This window comes from Cetorhinus maximus, chromosome 3 (genome assembly GCF_964194155.1).
Source record: "Cetorhinus maximus chromosome 3, sCetMax3.hap1.1, whole genome shotgun sequence".
In the NCBI taxonomy this organism is placed as follows: domain Eukaryota; kingdom Metazoa; phylum Chordata; class Chondrichthyes; order Lamniformes; family Cetorhinidae; genus Cetorhinus; species Cetorhinus maximus.
In genome coordinates this window covers 41,579,029-41,585,258 of record NC_135881.1, presented here as the reverse complement: position 1 = coordinate 41,585,258, position 6,230 = coordinate 41,579,029, and positions in this window count along the sequence as shown.

Below are 6,230 nucleotides of genomic sequence, written 5' to 3'. Positions count from 1 at the left end.
AGGAGACATTCTTGACAACTTATTAACAATAGTGAACAGCGTGTACAAGTGATTAACACCTGTGCCCAGGCTGTGTAATTAATTCTGCTTAACTTTCTTAACCCTGTTGCTATGTCTTGCTGCTCCCAACACATCCACAGCGGAGGTGGAGGCAGCTGTCTGCGGTGCCCTGTCTGTGATGACTTTGGCAGGTGTCCTCTAGAGAGCCGAGACTAGGGGAGTGTCTTGGCCTGCTTTCAGGGTCCTGCTGTGTGGCAGTGACACCCTCCTTGTCCTGTATAGCTAGAGCTGTTGAGGTCACAGGAAGAGGGTAGTTAGATGGGCCGGACCCTCTCGGAGTCACCTGGATGGGTGGGCCCGGAGTGTACACCTGCTGATCCTCCTATGCGTGCTTGGGGGCCCCAGACTGACTCCTTGAGGAGCAGGGGTAGTTGGAGTGAGATCTGGCTGCCCGGCACCCCTCTCGTGCACACTGTTGGAGGCCAACTATGGTATCAGCAATGGAGTTGAGCCCGTGCAGCAGTGCAGGAGTGACGTCCTGGATCAAAGTCTACATGGCGGCTGCCATCCTACCAGTGTTGACCTCGGTGCTTTGACATGCCGGCGCTGTCGCCTCAGACTGAAGACGGACGGACTCCTCCATCGTGCCCTGCAATCTGAGGAGGCAGCAGACATCCCTTCCTGATGTTCCCGAGCTTGCCTTTGCAGATCCAGTAACTGTGACATGGCCTAGTCCAGAGGCTCGTCATCTGACTCGGGCTCAGCAAAACTCTGGCCTCCAGCTGTCCTTCCAGGGACACCTGGGAAGTCCCTGCTGCCTGCTGTGGATCAAACAGTGCGATGTTCTCACCAGATTGTGATCCTGGGGCTACTCTAAAGCTAGGCCCCAGTGAGATGTGTGCCTCTGCGCTGGTAGAGGGTGTGGGTGAGCGCCGGGACGGAACTTCAGGGAGAGTGCCTCCAGATTCCTCTTCAGAGGTTTCTTCGGGGCTTGATTGGAGGCCCTGGGTCATGGACTCTGTCGGCTGTTCTGCCTGCGAAAGCAAGGAGAGAGAATTAGTGCATGGCAGTGGCCTGTGAAAGGGGACACATCAGGCATTATTGCCTGATGGATGTTGCACTGCTGGATCCTCACTTGGCAGAGCAGCGCCGACCTCACTGTCAGCACAGGACCGGTCCAGATTGTCGCCGGCCAGCTGGATGGCTCTGTTTTCAAAGTCTGCGTGGACCTTGATCTCGGGCATTCCACCACCGGTCTGTGATCTCTGTCTTGTTCTGTGCCAGCTTGTCCTGCATGAGTAGAGATGGGGAAAGTGTAAGCAGGACTCCTGCCAGGCAAGATGATACCTGTGCCTGGCCTGTGGGTGGTGAACGGTCCCATGAACAGTCCCATGAGGACAAAAATGATAAGTGTGTGAGAGTGAATGGTGGTGTCCCTTGAACTGTCATTGAGTGAGGGCCCTGTGGATGTGCGATGGGTTTGTGAGTTGAGTGATGAAAAGAGTGACTTACCCTGGTGGAACGGAGGAGGTCATTCATCCTCTTGCGGCACTGGGTGGCTGTCCTCTTCTGAAGGGCATTTTCGCTGACTGCCACTGCCTCCCAAACTGGATTGGGCACATTGCCACCCATCCTGCAGCCAGAGCGGAGGTACAGGACATCCCGGCGGGCCTCCACGCCATCCAGCAGTCACTCGAGAGACCTGCCATTAAACCGGGGTGGGAGGCTGTAGTCTTCTTGCCTTTGAGGTCCAGGTCTCCTGGGCAGCAGTGGTGAGCTGGAAGCAATGAGCGCTGTGCTTGCGGCTGGCGTTTAAACATGGTGCCTGGCGTGATGCAGCGGCTGGGTGGTGGCGGCCAGCCGATCGAGGAGCCCGCCCGTCATGGGAACAGCGTGTTTCCCGTGAGTGCATAAATAATTAGGTGGGCTAGGGATGATACAGCGTGAAAACCTGCCATCACCATCGGTGGACAGCACGCCGTTTTACCTGCCCGCTTACACACTTAGTGAAAATTTGGGAAAATTCCGCCCCTTGTGTAAAATGACCATTCCCCCTCAGCTGAGAGTTCAGGCACAGCCACATGGACTCGTGTGGAGTCGGGCCTCTAGCTTATCAGCCCACTCAAACAACGCAGAGGCGTGAAAGTGCCACCAAATGCTCCAGAACTTTTCACCCCTCAGGTACAGACTGCAAACTAAATGAGCATTTCAATGGACTGCAGAACAATTGGACGACTCTGCAAGTTGTACAATCTCCTTGTGAAAGCCGACCATGGAGCAGTCACTGGTGGAGGTGCTCACAGCCCCTTGCAATGTCATCATTCAAATTTGGACCAGTCTCCCCCCACGGCTCAAGCTAACAGCGCAGGTTAGAAGAATGCCTGCACCTGAGCTGAGAGCGCAGCATGCGGTCCGGTGGGCAAAGCTGCTGCCAATCGGTCAGGTGGAGTGGGGCGGAGGAAGGTGGGGTCTCGGGCAGCCATGCAGCGCATTAAACTCTGGACATCCAAATGGCGGTCAGCACTCTCTGGGATGCGTTAAGGGGTATTCAGACTTAACCAAAAGAGGTTCTTAAAACACCCAAGCTAACTCTCATGTCTCTCTATTTCATCCTGCAGGAGGAGTACATCAGGAGCATGGAGCCTGGTGACCTAGCGGTATACCTCATGGCTTACAGAGATCGGAGACTAAGGAGAAGAGAGTGACAGAGGCGCCTGGCATGGCAGAGGGAGGAGCAGCACTCAGGAAGAAGGGGCAGCTGGGACTCCCCCTCACGCCGCTGGAGAGCCATAGCGAGCCGTCGCTGGTCGGCGCCCGTCTATAGTTACCACTTTTCATTCCTGCAGATGACTGATAACCATTATCGCTGAAGACTGCACATATCTAGGGAGCTGTAATAAGCCTCCGGTCATGGAGACGCAGCGGAGGCCGTAATAATTGCAAGATTCCAGGAGGATGATGACGACGACATGTAATGAGAGCACTCCATAGGTCGTCATATAGCTTCTGTAAATGTCAAACTCCTGTCTGGCTGAGGGCAGCTCGCTTGCACTTTGTGACCAGGGTCATATCATGGAGATGCAGCCGTGATACTTTAAATGCACCTGATCCTTTATCAGCCTTCAGCACCTCAGCCCTTCAGGAGCTGGAGTGCAACATTACCAGTCACAGATGCTGAAGAGATGGGGGGCCAGCCCCATTTTAAAGCCGCTGAGAGCACTCAGAGAGAAGGGTGGAACTCTGTGACACCTGCCCACAACATTCTGGCAGCAATGACAAGCACCATTAAGGTACAGGCATCACTGATGTGTCCAGGGAGTGTGAAGCTGGACCATCACTTTGCTCTGAAGGTTACACACTGCACAGGGAAGAGACCCAGGACTGATACACCTGCCTTTATCTTATACAGGGACCAAGGTTTCACATCTGAGCAACACGAACACTGCTCATCAGAAAAAGGAGCCATAGACAAGGAGACGTTCTTGGGAGTTTATTAACAAAGTGAACATTATCTACAAGTGATTAACATGCATACCCAGGCTGTGCTTGGCCCCAAGCCCCGAACCCTCCCTCGGGTGCCGGTGCCCCGCAATAATATGAGCCGCCTCGGGGACATGCCCTCCGTGCCATTTGGCACGGCGCGGAGGAGTTTCCTGTACGGACTGCTGCTGCACACCTTCCATTTTCTCGCCCTCGTCCGCCGCCCGGACACGCCCTGGCATGCCTTGTTGCCGTCCGGCGGCGGAGGCCCCCGATGGGAGGCCCTCTATGGAGGTGTCCTCCCTCTTTCTATCGGGGACCTGGGTTGGAGGGTGTTGCACGCAGCAGTCCCCTATAATCGAAGGATGTTTAGGTTCACGGACTCCCAGGACACTTGCCCTTTTTGCGGTCTTGTGGAGTCCGTGGACCATGCATATATAGGGTGTTGTCGGCTGCACTCCCTTTTTAGTTATTTAAAAAATCTTCTGTTGCTGTTTTGTTTGCACTTCAGTCCCATGCTCCTGATCTATGGACACCCGGTGCGGAAGGGGGTCGAGAAGGAGGAGGACCTCCTTGTGAACCTGCTCCTGGGCCTGGCCAAGCTGGCCATCAACAGGTCCAGGCAGCGGGCGATCGAGGGGGGAATCCTGCCCGATTGTTTGTCCCTCTTCTGCGGCTACGTTCGCGGCCGGGTGTCCCTGGAAAGGGAGCACGCGGTGTCTGCCGGCACTCTCGAGGCCTTCCGTGCCCGGTGGGTGCCGCGGGGATTGGGGTGTTTTGTTGACCCCTTTACTCACATCTTAGTTTGATGTTTGTAAGGTTCCTTTAAAGTTTTTCCTTGATTTTACAGCTGACCTGACTTAGGGGCTGTGTTTGATTTCTCCCTTGTTATTGTTAATTTAGTTAATTGTTTTAACTCTACAAGAGTTACATCTTCTTAACCTTCCTAACCCTACCACTACATCTTCGTGCTCCCTGGACATCCACAGCGGAGGTGGCGGCAGCCTGCTGACTGCTATGGCCTGTCTGTGATGAGCTTGACGGGCACCCTCTGGAGGGCCCTGGCCTGCTTTCGGGGTCCTGTTGTGTGGCAGTGGCACCCTCCTCACAGGAAGAGGTGGTTCGATGGGTGGATGGCCTCTGGGCAGATCCTCCTCCCTATGGGTGCCCGAGGGTCCCTGGCTGACTCCTTGAAAAGAATTGGAAGCTGCAGTGAGATGGAGGTGCCCTGCACCCCTCTCACATTGACACTGTTGGAGGCCAACCATAGCGTCAGCAGTGGAGTTCAGCCCGTGCAGCAGTGCAGGACCAATATCCTGGACGAAGGCCTCCATGGCAACCACCATCCTAGCAGTGTTGACCTCAGTGCATTAGCATGCTGTTGCTATCACCTCAGACTCAAGGCAGACGCACTCCTCCATTGTACCTTGCAATTTGAGGAGTGCAGCGGACATCCCTTCCTGATGTTCCCGAGCTTGCCTTTGCAGCTCCAGCAACTGAGGTATGAGCTATTCATCATCTGACTTGGACTCAGCAGATTTCTGGCCTCCAGCAGTCCTCCGAGCGCCGGAAACCTGGGAAGTGCCTGCTGCAGATCAGACAGTGTGATGTACTCAGCAGATTGTGATCCCGAGGCTGCTCCAGAACTAGGTCCCACCGAGGTGTGTGTCTCTGCACTGGTGGAGGGTGTGGGTGAGCGCCGTGACGGATCTTCAATTGGGGTTTCAGCAGATTCCTCTTCCGAGGTGTTATTGGGGCATGAGTCAAGGACCTGGGTCGCTGATTCCCTTAGCTATTTCCCAGATGTGCCTGTGAAAGCAATTAGTGCATGGCAGTGGCCTGTGAAACAGGACCTATCACTCACAGCATGGTTGTCTGATGGATATGGAACTGCTGGATTCTCACCTGGTAGAGCGTCACTGAACTCACCGTCAGCACAGGAACAGTCCAGATCTTCACCAGCCAACTGGGTGGCTCTCTTTTCGAAGTCTGTGAAGACCTTGATTTCAGCCATTCCACCACCAGTCTGCGACATCTTCCTTTTTGTTGTGTGCTGGCTTGTCCTGCATGAAGACATAGAGAGAGTGTAAGCAGGACGCCTGCCAGGCCAGATGATAAGTATGCCTGGCATGTGGGTGTTGAGTGGTGTCATGGATGGGATAAGGATAATGAAGGGGTGTGTGTGTGTGTGTGTGTGTGTGTGTGAATGGTGATGCCCTTTGAACTGGCAGTGAGTGAGATCCCTGTGGATGTGTGATGGGTTTCTGATGAGGAGTGACTTACCCTGGTGGAACGGAGGAGATCATCCTCTTTAGTCACAGGTTGGCTGTCCTCTTTTGCAGGGCGTTGGCACTGACCGGCATTGCCAATGCCTCCCAAGCCGGATTGGTGATGTTGCTGCCCATCCTGTGGCCAGAGTCGGGGTAGAGGACATCACGGTGGACCTCCACGGCATCCAAAAGGTGTTCCAGGGGCGCGTCACTTTGCCTTCTGCAGTCTTTTTGCCTTTTGGGAGCATGTCTTCTGTGCAGCAGTCCTGGACTGGAAGCACTGAGAGGTGTGCACATGGCTGCACTTTAAATATGGCACCTGACATGAGGAAGCAGCAAGGTGACAGTGTGGTGGGCGAATTGGAGCCAACCCCCTCATCGAAACGGCGTGTTTCCCAGGAGCACATGATTAATGATATGGTGTGAAAAGTCGTCATTGCGGCCGGGTAGGTACAATGTTCATTTTCCCGTTCACTACCG